This window comes from Pelodiscus sinensis, chromosome 1 (genome assembly GCF_052426305.1).
Source record: "Pelodiscus sinensis isolate ZL-2025 chromosome 1, ASM5242630v1, whole genome shotgun sequence".
Classification (NCBI taxonomy): domain Eukaryota; kingdom Metazoa; phylum Chordata; order Testudines; family Trionychidae; genus Pelodiscus; species Pelodiscus sinensis.
The window spans coordinates 140096650-140117710 of record NC_143052.1 but is presented as its reverse complement, the minus strand read 5'-3'; positions in this window follow the sequence as shown (position 1 = coordinate 140117710).

Genomic DNA, 21061 nt, shown 5'->3' with positions numbered 1-21061 from the left:
ATCGCGGCCCGAGTAGGGCGTATTCAGGCTCTGGAAGTGATTTTCTCGGTCCGCAGCCCAGGTCGCCGTTTTCGGCTTCAAAAGTCGATTTCGGCCATCGCGGCCCGAATAGGGCGTTTTTGGGCTCCGCAGGTGATTTTCTCACTCCGCTGCCCGGGTCACCGTTTTCACCTTCAGAAGTCGATTTCGGCCATCATGGCCCGAGGATGATGTTTTCAGGCTCTGGACATGAATTTCTGGCTCCACAGCCCGGGTCTCCGATTCCGGCTTCAAAAGTCGATTTTGGCCATCGCGGCCCGAGTAGGGCGTATTCAGGCTCTGGAAGTGATTTTCTCGGTCCGCAGCCCGGGTCGCCGTTTTCGGCTTCAAAAGTCGATTTCGGCCATCATGGCCCGAGGATGATGTTTTCAGGCTCCGGACATGAATTTCTGGCACCACGGCCTGGGTTGCCGTTTTCGGTTTCAAAACTCGATTTTGGCCATCGCGGCCCGAGTAGGGCGTATTCAGGCTCTGGAAGTGATTTTCTCGGTCCGCAGCCCGGGTCGCTGTTTTTGTCTTCAAAAGTCAATTTCGGCCATCGCAGCATGAGGAGGACGTTTTTGGGCTCCGGAGGTGAATTTCTGGCTCCACAGCCCGGGTCTCCGAATCAGGCTTCAAAAGTCGATTTTGGCCATCGCGGCCCGAGTAGGGCGTATTCAGGCTCTGGAAGTGATTTTCTCGGTCCGCAGCCCGGGTCGCCGTTTTTGTCTTCAAAAGTCAATTTCGGCCATCGCAGCATGAGGAGGACGTTTTTGGGCTCCGGAGGTGAATTTCTGGCTCCACAGTCCGGGTCTCCGATTCCGGCTTCAAAAGTCGATTTTGGCCATCGCGGCCCGAGTAGGGCGTATTCAGGCTCTGGAAGTGATTTTCTCGGTCCGCAGCCCGGGTCGCCGTTTTCGCCTTCAAAAGTCGATTTCGGCCATCACGGCCCGAAGAGGGTGTTTTCGGGCACCGGATGTGGATTTAGGCCTACGAAGCCCGTTTCGACGTTTTCAGCTACAGAAGTCAATTTTGTCCATCGCGGATTGAGGAGGGCGTTTTCAGGCTCCGAACGTGCATTTTGGCCTCCGAAGCCCGTGTCTCCATTTTTGGCCTCAAAAGTCGATTTCGGTCATCGTGGCACGAGGAGGACGTTTTCGCGCTCTGGATGTGGATTTCTGACTCCGCAGCCCGGGTCGCCGTTTTCGGCTTCAAAAGTCGATTTCGGCCATCGCGGCCCGAGAAGGGATTTTTCGGGCTCCGCACGTGATTTTCTCGCTCCGCGGCCCGGGTCGCCGTTTTCACCTTCAAAAGTCGATTTTGGCCATCGCGGCCCGAGTAGGGCGTATTCAGGCTCTGGAAGTGATTTTCTCGGTCCGCAGCCCGGGTCGCCGTTTTCGGCTTCAAAAGTCGATTTCGGCCATCGCGGCCCGAATAGGGCATTTTTGGGCTCCGCAGGTGATTTTCTCACTCCGCTGCCCGGGTCACCGTTTTCACCTTCAGAAGTGGATTTCGGCCATCATGGCCCGAGGAGGATGTTTTCAGGCTCCGGACATGAATTTCTGGCGCCGCGGCCCGGGTCGCCGTTTTCGGCTTCAAAACTCGATTTTGGCCATCGCGGCCCGAGTAGGGCGTATTCAGGCTCTGGAAGTGATTTTCTCGGTCCGCAGCCCGGGTCGCCGTTTTTGTCTTCAAAAGTCAATTTCGGCCATCGCAGCATGAGGAGGACGTTTTTGGGCTCCGGAGGTGAATTTCTGGCTCCACAGCCCGGGTCTCCGATTCCGGCTTCAAAAGTCGATTTTGGCCATCGCGGTCCGAGTAGGGCGTATTCAGGCTCTGGAAGTGATTTTCTCGGTCCGCAGCCCGGGTCGCCGTTTTCGCCTTCAAAAGTCGATTTCGGCCATCACGGCCCGAAGAGGGTGTTTTCGGGCACCGGACGTGGATTTAGGCCTACGCAGCTCGTTTCGACGTTTTCAAGTACAGAAGTCAATTTTGTCCATCGCGGGTTGAGGAGGGCGTTTTCAGCCTCCGAACGTGCATTTTGGCCTCCGAAGCCCGTGTCTCCATTTTTGGCCTCAAAAGTCGATTTCGGTCATCGTGGCGCGAGGAGGACGTTTTCACGCTCTGGATGTGTATTTCTGGCTCCGCAGCCCGGGTCGCCATTTTCACCTTCAAAAGTCGATTTCGGCCATCGCGGCCCGAGAAGGGCTTTTACGGGCTCCGCACGTGATTTTCTCGCTCCGCGGCCCGGGTCGCCGTTTTGACCTTCAAAAGTCAATTTTGGCCATCGCGGCCCGAATAGGGTGTTTTCGGGCTCCGCAGGTGATTTTCTCTCTCCGCCGCCCGGGGTCACCGTTTTCACCTTCAGAAGTGGATTTCGGCCATTATGGCCCGAGGAGGATGTTTTCAGGCTCCGGACATGAATTTCTGGCGCCGCGGCCCGGGTCGCCGTTTTCGGCTTCAAAACTCGATTTTGGCCATCGCGGCCCGAGTAGGGCGTATTCAGGCTCTGGAAGTGATTTTCTCGGTCCGCAGCCCGGGTCGCCGTTTTTGTCTTCAAAAGTCAATTTCGGCCATCGCAGCATGAGGAGGACGTTTTTGGGCTCCGGAGGTGAATTTCTGGCTCCACAGCCCGGGTCTCCGATTCCGGCTTCAAAAGTCGATTTTGGCCATCGCGGCCCGAGTAGGGCGTATTCAGGCTCTGGAAGTGATTTTCTCGGTCCGCAGCCCGGGTCGCCGTTTTCACCTTCAAAAGTCGATTTCGGCCATCACGGCCCGAAGAGGGTGTTTTCGGGCACCGGACGTGGATTTAGGCCTACGCAGCTCGTTTCGACGTTTTCAACTACAGAAGTCAATTTTGTCCATCGCAGGCTGAGGAGGGCGTTTTCAGCCTCCGAACGTGCATTTTGGCCTCCGAAGCCCGTGTCTCCATTTTTGGCCTCAAAAGTCGATTTCGGTCATCGTGGCGCGAGGAGGACGTTTTCACGCTCTGGATGTGTATTTCTGGCTCCGCAGCCCGGGTCGCCATTTTCACCTTCAAAAGTCGATTTCGGCCATCGCGGCCCGAGAAGGGCTTTTTCGGGCTCCGCACGTGATTTTTTCGCTCCGCGGCCCGGGTCGCCATTTTGACCTTCAAAAGTCAATTTTGGCCATCGCGGCCCGAATAGGGCGTTTTCGGGCTCCGCAGGTGATTTCTCTCTCCGCCGCCCGGGGTCACCGTTTTCACCTTCAGAAGTGGATTTCGGCCATTATGGCCCGAGGAGGATGTTTTCAGCCTCCGGACATGAATTTCTGGCGCCGCGGCCCGGGTCGCCGTTTTCGGCTTCAAAACTCGATTTTGGCCATCGGGGCCCGAGTAGGGCGTATTCAGGCTCTGGAAGTGATTTTCTCGGTCCGCAGCCCGGGTCGCCGTTTTTGTCTTCAAAAGTCAATTTCGGCCATCGCAGCATGAGGAGGACGTTTTTGGGCTCCGGAGGTGAATTTCTGGCTCCACAGCCCGGGTCTCCGATTCCGGCTTCAAAAGTCGATTTTGGCCATCGCGGCCCGAGTAGGGCGTATTCAGGCTCTGGAAGTGATTTTCTCGGTCCGCAGCCCGGGTCGCCGTTTTCGCCTTCAAAAGTCGATTTCGGCCATCACGGCCCGAAGAGGGTGTTTTCGGGCACCGGACGTGGATTTAGGCCTACGCAGCTCGTTTCGACGTTTTCAACTACAGAAGTCAATTTTGTCCATCGCAGGCTGAGGAGGGCGTTTTCAGCCTCCGAACGTGCATTTTGGCCTCCGAAGCCCGTGTCTCCATTTTTGGCCTCAAAAGTCGATTTCGGTCATCGTGGCGCGAGGAGGACGTTTTCACGCTCTGGATGTGTATTTCTGGCTCCGCAGCCCGGGTCGCCGTTTTCACCTTCAAAAGTCGATTTCGGCCATCGCGGCCCGAGAAGGGCTTTTTCGGGCTCCGCACGTGATTTTTTCGCTCCGCGGCCCGGGTCGCCATTTTGACCTTCAAAAGTCAATTTTGGCCATCACGGCCCGAATAGGGCGTTTTCGGGCTCCGCAGGTGATTTTTTCTCTCCGCCGCCCGGGGTCACCGTTTTCACCTTCAGAAGTGGATTTCGGCCATCATGGCCCGAGGAGGATGTTTTCAGGCTCCGGACATGAATTTCTGGCGCCGCGGCCCGGGTCGCCGTTTTCGGCTTCAAAACTCGATTTTGGCCATCGCGGCCCGAGTAGGGCGTATTCAGGCTCTGGAAGTGATTTTCTCGGTCCGCAGCCCGGGTCGCCGTTTTTGTCTTCAAAAGTCAATTTCGGCCATCGCAGCATGAGGAGGACGTTTTTGGGCTCCGGAGGTGAATTTCTGGCTCCACAGCCCGGGCCTCCGAATCAGGCTTCAAAAGTCGATTTTGGCCATCGCGGCCCGAGTAGGGCGTATTCAGGCTCTGGAAGTGATTTTCTCGGTCCGCAGCCCGGGTCGCCGTTTTCGGCTTCAAAAGTCGATTTCGGCCATCGCGGCCCGAATAGGGCGTTTTCGGGCTCCGCAGGTGATTTTCTCACTCCGCTGCCCGGGTCACCGTTTTCACCTTCAGAAGTGGATTTCGGCCATCATGGCCCGAGGAGGATCTTTCAGGCTCCGGACATGAATTTCTGGCGCCGCGGCCCGGGTCGCCATTTTCGGCTTCAAAACTCGATTTTGGCCATCGCGGCCCGAGTAGGGCGTATTCAGGCTCTGGAAGTGATTTTCTCGGTCCGCAGCCCGGGTCGCCGTTTTTGTCTTCAAAAGTCAATTTCGGCCATCGCAGCATGAGGAGGACGTTTTTGGGCTCCGGAGGTGAATTTCTGGCTCCACAGCCCGGGTCTCCGATTCCGGCTTCAAAAGTCGATTTTGGCCATCGCGGCCCGAGTAGGGCGTATTCAGGCTCTGGAAGTGATTTTCTCGGTCCGCAGCCCGGGTCGCCGTTTTCGCCTTCAAAAGTCGATTTCGGCCATCACGGCCCGAAGAGGGTGTTTTCGGGCACCGGACGTGGATTTAGGCCTACGCAGCTCGTTTCGACGTTTTCAACTACAGAAGTCAATTTTGTCCATCGCGGGTTGAGGAGGGCGTTTTCAGCCTCCGAACGTGCATTTTGGCCTCCGAAGCCCGTGTCTCCATTTTTGGCCTCAAAAGTCGATTTCGGTCATCGTGGCGCGAGGAGGACGTTTTCACGCTCTGGATGTGTATTTCTGGCTCCGCAGCCCGGGTCGCCATTTTCACCTTCAAAAGTCGATTTCGGCCATCGCGGCCCGAGAAGGGCTTTTTCGGGCTCCGCACGTGATTTTTTCGCTCCGCGGCCCGGGTCGTCATTTTGACCTTCAAAAGTCAATTTTGGCCATCGCGGCCCGAATAGGGCGTTTTCGGGCTCTGCAGGTGATTTTCTCTCTCCGCCGCCCGGGGTCACCGTTTTCACCTTCAGAAGTGGATTTCGGCCATTATGGCCCGAGGAGGATGTTTTCAGCCTCCGGACATGAATTTCTGGCGCCGCGGCCCGGGTCGCCGTTTTCGGCTTCAAAACTCGATTTTGGCCATCGGGGCCCGAGTAGGGCGTATTCAGGCTCTGGAAGTGATTTTCTCGGTCCGCAGCCCGGGTCGCCGTTTTTGTCTTCAAAAGTCAATTTCGGCCATCGCAGCATGAGGAGGACGTTTTTGGGCTCCGGAGGTGAATTTCTGGCTCCACAGCCCGGGTCTCCGATTCCGGCTTCAAAAGTCGATTTTGGCCATCGCGGCCCGAGTAGGGCGTATTCAGGCTCTGGAAGTGATTTTCTCGGTCCGCAGCCCGGGTCGCCGTTTTCGCCTTCAAAAGTCGATTTCGGCCATCACGGCCCGAAGAGGGTGTTTTCGGGCACCGGACGTGGATTTAGGCCTACGCAGCTCGTTTCGACGTTTTCAACTACAGAAGTCAATTTTGTCCATCGCAGGCTGAGGAGGGCGTTTTCAGCCTCCGAACGTGCATTTTGGCTCCGAAGCCCGTGTCTCCATTTTTGGCCTCAAAAGTCGATTTCGGTCATCGTGGCGCGAGGAGGACGTTTTCACGCTCTGGATGTGTATTTCTGGCTCCGCAGCCCGGGTCGCCATTTTCACCTTCAAAAGTCGATTTCGGCCATCGCGGCCCGAGAAGGGCTTTTTCGGGCTCCGCACGTGATTTTTTCGCTCCGCGGCCCGGGTCGCCATTTTGACCTTCAAAAGTCAATTTTGGCCATCGCGGCCCGAATAGGGCGTTTTCGGGCTCCGCAGGTGATTTTCTCTCTCCGCCGCCCGGGGTCACCGTTTTCACCTTCAGAAGTGGATTTCGGCCATCATGGCCCGAGGAGGATGTTTTCAGGCTCCGGACATGAATTTCTGGCGCCGCGGCCCGGGTCGCCGTTTTCGGCTTCAAAACTCGATTTTGGCCATCGCGGCCCGAGTAGGGCGTATTCAGGCTCTGGAAGTGATTTTCTCGTTCCGCAGCCCGGGTCGCCGTTTTTGTCTTCAAAAGTCGATTTCGGCCATCGCGGCCCGAGAAGGGCTTTTTCGGGCTCCGCACGTGATTTTTTCGGTCCGCGGCCCGGGTCGTCATTTTGACCTTCAAAAGTCGATTTTGGCCATCGCGGCCCGAATAGGGCGTTTTCGGGCTCTGCAGGTGATTTTCTCACTCCGCCGCCCGGGTCACCGTTTTCACCTTCAGAAGTGGATTTCGGCCATTATGGCCCGAGGAGGATGTTTTCAGCCTCCGGACATGAATTTCTGGCGCCGCGGCCCGGGTCGCCGTTTTCGGCTTCAAAACTCGATTTTGGCCATCGGGGCCCGAGTAGGGCGTATTCAGGCTCTGGAAGTGATTTTCTCGGTCCGCAGCCCGGGTCGCCGTTTTTGTCTTCAAAAGTCAATTTCGGCCATCGCAGCATGAGGAGGACGTTTTTGGGCTCCGGAGGTGAATTTCTGGCTCCACAGCCCGGGTCTCCGATTCCGGCTTCAAAAGTCGATTTTGGCCATCGCGGCCCGAGTAGGGCGTATTCAGGCTCTGGAAGTGATTTTCTCGGTCCGCAGCCCGGGTCGCCGTTTTCGCCTTCAAAAGTCGATTTCGGCCATCACGGCCCGAAGAGGGTGTTTTCGGGCACCGGACGTGGATTTAGGCCTACGCAGCTCGTTTCGACGTTTTCAACTACAGAAGTCAATTTTGTCCATCGCAGGCTGAGGAGGGCGTTTTCAGCCTCCGAACGTGCATTTTGGCCTCCGAAGCCCGTGTCTCCATTTTTGGCCTCAAAAGTCGATTTCGGTCATCGTGGCGCGAGGAGGACGTTTTCACGCTCTGGATGTGTATTTCTGGCTCCGCAGCCCGGGTCGCCATTTTCACCTTCAAAAGTCGATTTCGGCCATCGCGGCCCGAGAAGGGCTTTTTCGGGCTCCGCACGTGATTTTTTCGCTCCGCGGCCCGGGTCGCCATTTTGACCTTCAAAAGGCAATTTTGGCCATCGCGGCCCGAATAGGGCGTTTTCGGGCTCCGCAGGTGATTTTCTCTCTCCGCCGCCCGGGGTCACCGTTTTCACCTTCAGAAGTGGATTTCGGCCATCATGGCCCGAGGAGGATGTTTTCAGGCTCCGGACATGAATTTCTGGCGCCGCGGCCCGGGTCGCCGTTTTCGGCTTCAAAACTCGATTTTGGCCATCGCGGCCCGAGTAGGGCGTATTCAGGCTCTGGAAGTGATTTTCTCGGTCCGCAGACCGGGTCGCCGTTTTTGTCTTCAAAAGTCAATTTCGGCCATCGCAGCATGAGGAGGACGTTTTTGGGCTCCGGAGGTGAATTTCTGGCTCCACAGCCCGGGCCTCCGAATCAGGCTTCAAAAGTCGATTTTGGCCATCGCGGCCCGAGTAGGGCGTATTCAGGCTCTGGAAGTGATTTTCTCGGTCCGCAGCCCGGGTCGCCGTTTTCGGCTTCAAAAGTCGATTTCGGCCATCGCGGCCCGAATAGGGCGTTTTCGGGCTCCGCAGGTGATTTTCTCACTCCGCTGCCCGGGTCACCGTTTTCACCTTCAGAAGTGGATTTCGGCCATCATGGCCCGAGGAGGATGTTTTCAGGCTCCGGACATGAATTTCTGGCGCCGCGGCCCGGGTCGCCGTTTTCGGCTTCAATACTCGATTTTGGCCATCGCGGCCCGAGTAGGGCGTATTCAGGCTCTGGAAGTGATTTTCTCGGTCCGCAGCCCGGGTCGCCGTTTTTGTCTTCAAAAGTCAATTTCGGCCATCGCAGCATGAGGAGGACGTTTTTGGGCTCCGGAGGTGAATTTCTGGCTCCACAGCCCGGGTCTCCGATTCCGGCTTCAAAAGTCGATTTTGGCCATCGCGGCCCGAGTAGGGCGTATTCAGGCTCTGGAAGTGATTTTCTCGGTCCGCAGCCCGGGTCGCCGTTTTCGCCTTCAAAAGTCGATTTCGGCCATCACGGCCCGAAGAGGGTGTTTTCGGGCACCGGACGTGGATTTAGGCCTACGCAGCTCGTTTCGACGTTTTCAACTACAGAAGTCAATTTTGTCCATCGCGGGTTGAGGAGGGCGTTTTCAGCCTCCGAACGTGCATTTTGGCCTCCGAAGCCCGTGTCTCCATTTTTGGCCTCAAAAGTCGATTTCGGTCATCGTGGCGCGAGGAGGACGTTTTCACGCTCTGGATGTGTATTTCTGGCTCCGCAGCCCGGGTCGCCATTTTCACCTTCAAAAGTCGATTTCGGCCATCGCGGCCCGAGAAGGGCTTTTTCGGGCTCCGCACGTGATTTTTTCGCTCCGCGGCCCGGGTCGTCATTTTGACCTTCAAAAGTCAATTTTGGCCATCGCGGCCCGAATAGGGCGTTTTCGGGCTCTGCAGGTGATTTTCTCTCTCCGCCGCCCGGGGTCACCGTTTTCACCTTCAGAAGTGGATTTCGGCCATTATGGCCCGAGGAGGATGATTTCAGCCTCCGGACATGAATTTCTGGCGCCGCGGCCCGGGTCGCCGTTTTAGGCTTCAAAACTCGATTTTGGCCATCGCGGCCCGAGTAGGGCGTATTCAGGCTCTGGAAGTGATTTTCTCGGTCCGCAGCCCGGGTCGCCGTTTTTGTCTTCAAAAGTCAATTTCGGCCATCGCAGCATGAGGAGGACGTTTTTGGGCTCCGGAGGTGAATTTCTGGCTCCACAGCCCGGGTCGCCGTTTCTGTCTTCAAAAGTCAATTTCGGCCATCGCAGCATGAGGAGGACGTTTTTGGGCTCCGGAGGTGAATTTCTGGCTCCACAGCCCGGGTCTCCGAATCAGGCTTCAAAAGTCGATTTTGGCCATCGCGGCCCGAGTAGGGCGTATTCAGGCTCTGGAAGTGATTTTCTCGGTCCGCAGCCCGGGTCGCCGTTTTCGGCTTCAAAAGTCGATTTCGGCCATCGCGGCCCGAATAGGGCGTTTTCGGGCTCCGCAGGTGATTTTCTCACTCCGCTGCCCGGGTCACCGTTTTCACCTTCAGAAGTGGATTTCGGCCATCATGGCCCGAGGAGGATGTTTTCAGGCTCCGGACATGAATTTCTGGCGCCGCGGCCCGGGTCGCCGTTTTCGGCTTCAAAACTCGATTTTGGCCATCGCGGCCCGAGTAGGGCGTATTCAGGCTCTGGAAGTGATGTTCTCGGTCCGCAGCCCGGGTCGCCGTTTTTGTCTTCAAAAGTCAATTTCGGCCATCGCAGCATGAGGAGGACGTTTTTGGGCTCCGGAGGTGAATTTCTGGCTCCCCAGCCCGGGTCTCCGATTCCGGCTTCAAAGTCGAATTTGGCCATCGCGGCCCGAGTAGGGCGTATTCAGGCTCTGGAAGTGATTTTCTCGGTCCGCAGCCCGGGTCGCCGTTTTCGCCTTCAAAAGTCGATTTCGGCCATCACGGCCCGAAGAGGGTGTTTTCGGGCACCGGATGTGGATTTAGGCCTACGAAGCCCGTTTCGACGTTTTCAGCTACAGAAGTCAATTTTGTCCATCGCGGCTTGAGGAGGGCGTTTTCAGGCTCCGAACGTGCATTTTGGCCTCCGAAGCCCGTGTCTCCATTTTTGGCCTCAAAAGTCGATTTCGGTCATCGTGGCACGAGGAGGACGTTTTCGCGCTCTGGATGTGGATTTCTGACTCCGCAGCCCGGGTCGCCGTTTTCGGCTATAAAAGTCGATTTCGGCCATCGCGGCCCGAGAAGGGATTTTTCGGGCTCCGGACGTGATTTTCTCGCTCCGCGGCCCGGGTCGCCGTTTTCACCTTCAAAAGTCGATTTTGGCCATCGCGGCCCGAGTAGGGCGTATTCAGGCTCTGGAAGTGATTTTCTCGGTCCGCAGCCCAGGTCGCCGTTTTCGGCTTCAAAAGTCGATTTCGGCCATCGCGGCCCGAATAGGGCGTTTTCAGGCTCCGCAGGTGATTTTCTCACTCCGCTGCCCGGGTCACCGTTTTCACCTTCAGAAGTGGATTTCGGCCATCATGGCCCGAGGATGATGTTTTCAGGCTCTGGACATGAATTTCTGGCGCCGCAGCCCGGGTCGCCGTTTTCGGCTTCAAAACTCGATTTTGGCCATCGCGGCCCGAGTAGGGCGTATTCAGGCTCTGGAAGTGATTTTCTCGGTCCGCAGCCCGGGTCGCCGTTTTTGTCTTCAAAAGTCAATTTCGGCCATCGCAGCATGAGGAGGACGTTTTTGGGCTCCGGAGGTGAATTTCTGGCTCCACAGCCCGGGTCTCCGATTCCGGCTTCAAAAGTCGATTTTGGCCATCGCGGCCCGAGTAGGGCGTATTCAGGCTCTGGAAGTGATTTTCTCGGTCCGCAGCCCGGGTCGCCGTTTTCGGCTTCAAAAGTCGATTTCGGCCATCATGGCCCGAGGATGATGTTTTCAGGCTCCGGACATGAATTTCTGGCACCACGGCCTGGGTTGCCGTTTTCGGTTTCAAAACTCGATTTTGGCCATCGCGGCCCGAGTAGGGCGTATTCAGGCTCTGGAAGTGATTTTCTCGGTCCGCAGCCCGGGTCGCTGTTTTTGTCTTCAAAAGTCAATTTCGGCCATCGCAGCATGAGGAGGACGTTTTTGGGCTCCGGAGGTGAATTTCTGGCTCCACAGCCCGGGTCTCCGAATCAGGCTTCAAAAGTCGATTTTGGCCATCGCGGCCCGAGTAGGGCGTATTCAGGCTCTGGAAGTGATTTTCTCGGTCCGCAGCCCGGGTCGCCGTTTTTGTCTTCAAAAGTCAATTTCGGCCATCGCAGCATGAGGAGGACGTTTTTGGGCTCCGGAGGTGAATTTCTGGCTCCACAGTCCGGGTCTCCGATTCCGGCTTCAAAAGTCGATTTTGGCCATCGCGGCCCGAGTAGGGCGTATTCAGGCTCTGGAAGTGATTTTCTCGGTCCGCAGCCCGGGTCGCCGTTTTCGCCTTCAAAAGTCGATTTCGGCCATCACGGCCCGAAGAGGGTGTTTTCGGGCACCGGATGTGGATTTAGGCCTACGAAGCCCGTTTCGACGTTTTCAGCTACAGAAGTCAATTTTGTCCATCGCGGATTGAGGAGGGCGTTTTCAGGCTCCGAACGTGCATTTTGGCCTCCGAAGCCCGTGTCTCCATTTTTGGCCTCAAAAGTCGATTTCGGTCATCGTGGCACGAGGAGGACGTTTTCGCGCTCTGGATGTGGATTTCTGACTCCGCAGCCCGGGTCGCCGTTTTCGGCTTCAAAAGTCGATTTCGGCCATCGCGGCCCGAGAAGGGATTTTTCGGGCTCCGCACGTGATTTTCTCGCTCCGCGGCCCGGGTCGCCGTTTTCACCTTCAAAAGTCGATTTTGGCCATCGCGGCCCGAGTAGGGCGTATTCAGGCTCTGGAAGTGATTTTCTCGGTCCGCAGCCCGGGTCGCCGTTTTCGGCTTCAAAAGTCGATTTCGGCCATCGCGGCCCGAATAGGGCGTTTTTGGGCTCCGCAGGTGATTTTCTCACTCCGCTGCCCGGGTCACCGTTTTCACCTTCAGAAGTGGATTTCGGCCATCATGGCCCGAGGAGGATGTTTTCAGGCTCCGGACATGAATTTCTGGCGCCGCGGCCCGGGTCGCCGTTTTCGGCTTCAAAACTCGATTTTGGCCATCGCGGCCCGAGTAGGGCGTATTCAGGCTCTGGAAGTGATTTTCTCGGTCCGCAGCCCGGGTCGCCGTTTTTGTCTTCAAAAGTCAATTTCGGCCATCGCAGCATGAGGAGGACGTTTTTGGGCTCCGGAGGTGAATTTCTGGCTCCACAGCCCGGGTCTCCGATTCCGGCTTCAAAAGTCGATTTTGGCCATCGCGGTCCGAGTAGGGCGTATTCAGGCTCTGGAAGTGATTTTCTCGGTCCGCAGCCCGGGTCGCCGTTTTCGCCTTCAAAAGTCGATTTCGGCCATCACGGCCCGAAGAGGGTGTTTTCGGGCACCGGACGTGGATTTAGGCCTACGCAGCTCGTTTCGACGTTTTCAAGTACAGAAGTCAATTTTGTCCATCGCGGGTTGAGGAGGGCGTTTTCAGCCTCCGAACGTGCATTTTGGCCTCCGAAGCCCGTGTCTCCATTTTTGGCCTCAAAAGTCGATTTCGGTCATCGTGGCGCGAGGAGGACGTTTTCACGCTCTGGATGTGTATTTCTGGCTCCGCAGCCCGGGTCGCCATTTTCACCTTCAAAAGTCGATTTCGGCCATCGCGGCCCGAGAAGGGCTTTTTCGGGCTCCGCACGTGATTTTTTCGCTCCGCGGCCCGGGTCGCCATTTTGACCTTCAAAAGTCAATTTTGGCCATCGCGGCCCGAATAGGGCGTTTTCGGGCTCCGCAGGTGATTTTCTCTCTCCGCCGCCCGGGGTCACCGTTTTCACCTTCAGAAGTGGATTTCGGCCATTATGGCCCGAGGAGGATGTTTTCAGGCTCCGGACATGAATTTCTGGCGCCGCGGCCCGGGTCGCCGTTTTCGGCTTCAAAACTCGATTTTGGCCATCGGGGCCCGAGTAGGGCGTATTCAGGCTCTGGAAGTGATTTTCTCGGTCCGCAGCCCGGGTCGCCGTTTTTGTCTTCAAAAGTCAATTTCGGCCATCGCAGCATGAGGAGGACGTTTTTGGGCTCCGGAGGTGAATTTCTGGCTCCACAGCCCGGGTCTCCGATTCCGGCTTCAAAAGTCGATTTTGGCCATCGCGGCCCGAGTAGGGCGTATTCAGGCTCTGGAAGTGATTTTCTCGGTCCGCAGCCCGGGTCGCCGTTTTCACCTTCAAAAGTCGATTTCGGCCATCACGGCCCGAAGAGGGTGTTTTCGGGCACCGGACGTGGATTTAGGCCTACGCAGCTCGTTTCGACGTTTTCAACTACAGAAGTCAATTTTGTCCATCGCAGGCTGAGGAGGGCGTTTTCAGCCTCCGAACGTGCATTTTGGCCTCCGAAGCCCGTGTCTCCATTTTTGGCCTCAAAAGTCGATTTCGGTCATCGTGGCGCGAGGAGGACGTTTTCACGCTCTGGATGTGTATTTCTGGCTCCGCAGCCCGGGTCGCCATTTTCACCTTCAAAAGTCGATTTCGGCCATCGCGGCCCGAGAAGGGCTTTTTCGGGCTCCGCACGTGATTTTTTCGCTCCGCGGCCCGGGTCGCCATTTTGACCTTCAAAAGTCAATTTTGGCCATCGCGGCCCGAATAGGGCGTTTTCGGGCTCCGCAGGTGATTTCTCTCTCCGCCGCCCGGGGTCACCGTTTTCACCTTCAGAAGTGGATTTCGGCCATTATGGCCCGAGGAGGATGTTTTCAGCCTCCGGACATGAATTTCTGGCGCCGCGGCCCGGGTCGCCGTTTTCGGCTTCAAAACTCGATTTTGGCCATCGGGGCCCGAGTAGGGCGTATTCAGGCTCTGGAAGTGATTTTCTCGGTCCGCAGCCCGGGTCGCCGTTTTTGTCTTCAAAAGTCAATTTCGGCCATCGCAGCATGAGGAGGACGTTTTTGGGCTCCGGAGGTGAATTTCTGGCTCCACAGCCCGGGTCTCCGATTCCGGCTTCAAAAGTCGATTTTGGCCATCGCGGCCCGAGTAGGGCGTATTCAGGCTCTGGAAGTGATTTTCTCGGTCCGCAGCCCGGGTCGCCGTTTTCGCCTTCAAAAGTCGATTTCGGCCATCACGGCCCGAAGAGGGTGTTTTCGGGCACCGGACGTGGATTTAGGCCTACGCAGCTCGTTTCGACGTTTTCAACTACAGAAGTCAATTTTGTCCATCGCAGGCTGAGGAGGGCGTTTTCAGCCTCCGAACGTGCATTTTGGCCTCCGAAGCCCGTGTCTCCATTTTTGGCCTCAAAAGTCGATTTCGGTCATCGTGGCGCGAGGAGGACGTTTTCACGCTCTGGATGTGTATTTCTGGCTCCGCAGCCCGGGTCGCCATTTTCACCTTCAAAAGTCGATTTCGGCCATCGCGGCCCGAGAAGGGCTTTTTCGGGCTCCGCACGTGATTTTTTCGCTCCGCGGCCCGGGTCGCCATTTTGACCTTCAAAAGTCAATTTTGGCCATCGCGGCCCGAATAGGGCGTTTTCGGGCTCCGCAGGTGATTTTTTCTCTCCGCCGCCCGGGGTCACCGTTTTCACCTTCAGAAGTGGATTTCGGCCATCATGGCCCGAGGAGGATGTTTTCAGGCTCCGGACATGAATTTCTGGCGCCGCGGCCCGGGTCGCCGTTTTCGGCTTCAAAACTCGATTTTGGCCATCGCGGCCCGAGTAGGGCGTATTCAGGCTCTGGAAGTGATTTTCTCGGTCCGCAGCCCGGGTCGCCGTTTTTGTCTTCAAAAGTCAATTTCGGCCATCGCAGCATGAGGAGGACGTTTTTGGGCTCCGGAGGTGAATTTCTGGCTCCACAGCCCGGGCCTCCGAATCAGGCTTCAAAAGTCGATTTTGGCCATCGCGGCCCGAGTAGGGCGTATTCAGGCTCTGGAAGTGATTTTCTCGGTCCGCAGCCCGGGTCGCCGTTTTCGGCTTCAAAAGTCGATTTCGGCCATCGCGGCCCGAATAGGGCGTTTTCGGGCTCCGCAGGTGATTTTCTCACTCCGCTGCCCGGGTCACCGTTTTCACCTTCAGAAGTGGATTTCGGCCATCATGGCCCGAGGAGGATCTTTCAGGCTCCGGACATGAATTTCTGGCGCCGCGGCCCGGGTCGCCGTTTTCGGCTTCAAAACTCGATTTTGGCCATCGCGGCCCGAGTAGGGCGTATTCAGGCTCTGGAAGTGATTTTCTCGGTCCGCAGCCCGGGTCGCCGTTTTTGTCTTCAAAAGTCAATTTCGGCCATCGCAGCATGAGGAGGACGTTTTTGGGCTCCGGAGGTGAATTTCTGGCTCCACAGCCCGGGTCTCCGATTCCGGCTTCAAAAGTCGATTTTGGCCATCGCGGCCCGAGTAGGGCGTATTCAGGCTCTGGAAGTGATTTTCTCGGTCCGCAGCCCGGGTCGCCGTTTTCGCCTTCAAAAGTCGATTTCGGCCATCACGGCCCGAAGAGGGTGTTTTCGGGCACCGGACGTGGATTTAGGCCTACGCAGCTCGTTTCGACGTTTTCAACTACAGAAGTCAATTTTGTCCATCGCAGGCTGAGGAGGGCGTTTTCAGCCTCCGAACGTGCATTTTGGCCTCCGAAGCCCGTGTCTCCATTTTTGGCCTCAAAAGTCGATTTCGGTCATCGTGGCGCGAGGAGGACGTTTTCACGCTCTGGATGTGTATTTCTGGCTCCGCAGCCCGGGTCGCCATTTTCACCTTCAAAAGTCGATTTCGGCCATCGCGGCCCGAGAAGGGCTTTTTCGGGCTCCGCACGTGATTTTTTCGCTCCGCGGCCCGGGTCGCCATTTTGACCTTCAAAAGTCAATTTTGGCCATCGCGGCCCGAATAGGGCGTTTTCGGGCTCCGCAGGTGATTTTTTCTCTCCGCCGCCCGGGGTCACCGTTTTCACCTTCAGAAGTGGATTTCGGCCATCATGGCCCGAGGAGGATGTTTTCAGGCTCCGGACATGAATTTCTGGCGCCGCGGCCCGGGTCGCCGTTTTCGGCTTCAAAACTCGATTTTGGCCATCGCGGCCCGAGTAGGGCGTATTCAGGCTCTGGAAGTGATTTTCTCGGTCCGCAGCCCGGGTCGCCGTTTTTGTCTTCAAAAGTCAATTTCGGCCATCGCAGCATGAGGAGGACGTTTTTGGGCTCCGGAGGTGAATTTCTGGCTCCACAGCCCGGGCCTCCGAATCAGGCTTCAAAAGTCGATTTTGGCCATCGCGGCCCGAGTAGGGCGTATTCAGGCTCTGGAAGTGATTTTCTCGGTCCGCAGCCCGGGTCGCCGTTTTCGGCTTCAAAAGTCGATTTCGGCCATCGCGGCCCGAATAGGGCGTTTTCGGGCTCCGCAGGTGATTTTCTCACTCCGCTGCCCGGGTCACCGTTTTCACCTTCAGAAGTGGATTTCGGCCATCATGGCCCGAGGAGGATGTTTTCAGGCTCCGGACATGAATTTCTGGCGCCGCGGCCCGGGTCGCCGTTTTCGGCTTCAAAACTCGATTTTGGCCATCGCGGCCCGAGTAGGGCGTATTCAGGCTCTGGAAGTGATTTTCTCGTTCCGCAGCCCGGGTCGCCGTTTTTGTCTTCAAAAGTCGATTTCGGCCATCGCGGCCCGAGAAGGGCTTTTTCGGGCTCCGCACGTGATTTTTTCGCTCCGCGGCCCGGGTCGTCATTTTGACCTTCAAAAGTCAATTTTGGCCATCGCGGCCCGAATAGGGCGTTTTCGGGCTCTGCAGGTGATTTTCTCTCTCCGCCGCCCGGTGTCACCGTTTTCACCTTCAGAAGTGGATTTCGGCCATTATGGCCCGAGGAGGATGTTTTCAGCCTCCGGACATGAATTTCTGGCGCCGCGGCCCGGGTCGCCGTTTTCGGCTTCAAAACTCGATTTTGGCCATCGGGGCCCGAGTAGGGCGTATTCAGGCTCTGGAAGTGATTTTCTCGGTCCGCAGCCCGGGTCGCCGTTTTTGTCTTCAAAAGTCAATTTCGGCCATCGCAGCATGAGGAGGACGTTTTTGGGCTCCGGAGGTGAATTTCTGGCTCCACAGCCCGGGTCTCCGATTCCGGCTTCAAAAGTCGATTTTGGCCATCGCGGCCCGAGTAGGGCGTATTCAGGCTCTGGAAGTGATTTTCTCGGTCCGCAGCCCGGGTCGCCGTTTTCGCCTTCAAAAGTCGATTTCGGCCATCACGGCCCGAAGAGGGTGTTTTCGGGCACCGGACGTGGATTTAGGCCTACGCAGCTCGTTTCGACGTTTTCAACTACAGAAGTCAATTTTGTCCATCGCAGGCTGAGGAGGGCGTTTTCAGCCTCCGAACGTGCATTTTGGCCTCCGAAGCCCGTGTCTCCATTTTTGGCCTCAAAAGTCGATTTCGGTCATCGTGGCGCGAGGAGGACGTTTTCACGCTCTGGATGTGTATTTCTGGCTCCGCAGCCCGGGTCGCCATTTTCACCTTCAAAAGTCGATTTCGGCCATCGCGGCCCGAGAAGGGCTTTTTCGGGCTCCGCACGTGATTTTTTCGCTCCGCGGCCCGGGTCGCCATTTTGACCTTCAAAAGTCAATTTTGGCCATCGCGGCCCGAATAGGGCGTTTTCGGGCTCCGCAGGTGATTTTCTCTCTCCGCCGCCCGGGGTCACCGTTTTCACCTTCAGAAGTGGATTTCGGCCATCATGGCCCGAGGAGGATGTTTTCAGGCTCCGGACATGAATTTCTGGCGCCGCGGCCCGGGTCGCCGTTTTCGGCTTCAAAACTCGATTTTGGCCATCGCGGCCCGAGTAGGGCGTATTCAGGCTCTGGAAGTGATTTTCTCGTTCCGCAGACCGGGTCGCCGTTTTTGTCTTCAAAAGTCAATTTCGGCCATCGCAGCATGAGGAGGACGTTTTTGGGCTCCGGAGGTGAATTTCTGGCTCCACAGCCTGGGTCTCCGAATCAGGCTTCAAAAGTCGATTTTGGCCATCATGGCCCGAGGAGGATGTTTTCAGGCTCCGGACATGAATTTCTGGCGCCGCGGCCCGGGTCGCCGTTTTCGGCTTCAAAACTCGATTTTGGCCATCGCGGCCCGAGTAGGGCGTATTCAGGCTCTGGAAGTGATTTTCTCGTTCCGCAGCCCGGGTCGCCGTTTTTGTCTTCAAAAGTCAATTTCGGCCATCGCAGCATGAGGAGGACGTTTTTGGGCTCCGGAGGTGATTTTCTCACTCCGCTGCCCGGGTCACCGTTTTCACCTTCAGAAGTGGATTTCGGCCATCATGGCCCGAGGAGGATGTTTTCAGGCTCCGGACATGAATTTCTGGCGCCGCGGCCCGGGTCGCCGTTTTCGGCTTCAAAACTCGATTTTGGCCATCGCGGCCCGAGTAGGGCGTATTCAGGCTCTGGAAGTGATTTTCTCGGTCCGCAGCCCGGGTCGCCGTTTTTGTCTTCAAAAGTCAATTTCGGCCATCGCAGCATGAGGAGGACGTTTTTGGGCTACGGAGGTGAATTTCTGGCTCCACAGCTCGGGTCTCCGATTCCGGCTTCAAAAGTCGATTTTGGCCATCGCGGCCCGAGTAGGGCGTATTCAGGCTCTGGAAGTGATTTTCTCGGTCCGCAGCCCGGGTCGCCGTTTTCGCCTTCAAAAGTCGATTTCGGCCATCACGGCCCGAAGAGGGTGTTTTCGGGCACCGGACGTGGATTTAGGCCTACGCAGCTCGTTTCGACGTTTTCAAGTACAGAAGTCAATTTTGTCCATCGCAGGCTGAGGAGGGCGTTTTCAGCCTCCGAACGTGCATTTTGGCCTCCGAAGCCCGTGTCTCCATTTTTGGCCTCAAAAGTCGATTTCGGTCATCGTGGCGCGAGGAGGACGTTTTCACGCTCTGGATGTGTATTTCTGGCTCCGCAGCCCGGGTCGCCATTTTCACCTTCAAAAGTCGATTTCGGCCATCGCGGCCCGAGAAGGGCTTTTTCGGGCTCCGCACGTGATTTTTTCGCTCCGCGGCCCGGGTCGCCATTTTGACCTTCAAAAGTCAATTTTGGCCATCGCGGCCCGAATAGGGCGTTTTCGGGCTCCACAGGTGATTTTCTCTCTCCGCCGCCCGGGGTCACCGTTTTCACCTTCAGAAGTGGATTTCGGCCATTATGGCCCGAGGAGGATGTTTTCAGGCTCCGGACATGAATTTCTGGCGCCGCGGCCCGGGTCGCCGTTTTCGGCTTCAAAACTCGATTTTGGCCATCGGGGCCCGAGGAGGGCGTATTCAGGCTCTGGAAGTGATTTTCTCGGTCCGCAGCCCGGGTCGCCGTTTTTGTCTTCAAAAGTCAATTTCGGCCATCGCAGCATGAGGAGGACGTTTTTGGGCTCCGGAGGTGAATTTCTGGCTCCACAGCCCGGGTCTCCGATTCCGGCTTCAAAAGTCGATTTTGGCCATCGCGGCCCGAGTAGGGCGTATTCAGGCTCTGGAAGTGATTTTCTCGGTCCGCAGCCCGGGTCGCCGTTTTCACCTTCAAAAGTCGATTTCGGCCATCACGGCCCGAAGAGGGTGTTTTCGGGCACCGGACGTGGATTTAGGCCTACGCAGCTCGTTTCGACGTTTTCAACTACAGAAGTCAATTTTGTCCATCGCAGGCTGAGGAGGGCGTTTTCAGCCTCCGAACGTGCATTTTGGCCTCCGAAGCCCGTGTCTCCATTTTTGGCCTCAAAAGTCGATTTCGGTCATCGTGGCGCGAGGAGGACGTTTTCACGCTCTGGATGTGTATTTCTGGCTCCGCAGCCCGGGTCGCCATTTTCACCTTCAAAAGTCGATTTCGGCCATCGCGGCCCGAGAAGGGCTTTTTCGGGCTCCGCACGTGATTTTTTCGCTCCGCGGCCCGGGTCGCCATTTTGACCTTCAAAAGTCAATTTTGGCCATCGCGGCCCGAATAGGGCGTTTTCGGGCTCCGCAAGTGATTTTCTCTCTCCGCCGCCCGGGGTCACCGTTTTCACCTTCAGAAGTGGATTTCGGCCATTATGGCCCGAGGAGGATGTTTTCAGCCTCCGGACATGAATTTCTGGCGCCGCGGCCCGGGTCGCCGTTTTCGGCTTCAAAACTCGATTTTGGCCATCGGGGCCCGAGTAGGGCGTATTCAGGCTCTGGAAGTGATTTTCTCGGTCCGCAGCCCGGGTCGCCGTTTTTGTCTTCAAAAGTCAATTTCGGCCATCGCAGCATGAGGAGGACGTTTTTGGGCTCCGGAGGTGAATTTCTGGCTCCACAGCCCGGGTCTCCGATTCCGGCTTCAAAAGTCGATTTTGGCCATCGCGGCCCGAGTAGGGCGTATTCAGGCTCTGGAAGTGATTTTCTCGGTCCGCAGCCCGGGTCGCCGTTTTCGCCTTCAAAAGTCGATTTCGGCCATCACGGCCCGAAGAGGGTGTTTTCGGGCACCGGACGTGGATTTAGGCCTACGCAGCTCGTTTCGACGTTTTCAACTACAGAAGTCAATTTTGTCCATCGCAGGCTGAGGAGGGCGTTTTCAGCCTCCGAACGTGCATTTTGGCCTCCGAAGCCCGTGTCTCCATTTTTGGCCTCAAAAGTCGATTTCGGTCATCGTGGCGCGAGGAGGACGTTTTCACGCTCTGGATGTGTATTTCTGGCTCCGCAGCCCGGGTCGCCATTTTCACCTTCAAAAGTCGATTTCGGCCATCGCGGCCCGAGAAGGGCTTTTTCGGGCTCCGCACGTGATTTTTTCGCTCCGCGGCCCGGGTCGCCATTTTGACCTTCAAAAGTCAATTTTGGCCATCGCGGCCCGAATAGGGCGTTTTCGGGCTCCGCAGGTGATTTTCTCTCTCCGCCGCCCGGGGTCACCGTTTTCACCTTCAGAAGTGGATTTCGGCCATCATGGCCCGAGGAGGATGTTTTCAGGCTCCGGACATGAATTTCTGGTGCCGCGGCCCGGGTCGCCGTTTTCGGCTTCAAAACTCGATTTTGGCCATCGCGGCCCGAGTAGGGCGTATTCAGGCTCTGGAAGTGATTTTCTCGGTCCGCAGCCCGGGTCGCCGTTTTTGTCTTCAAAAGTCAATTTCGGCCATCGCAGCATGAGGAGGACGTTTTTGG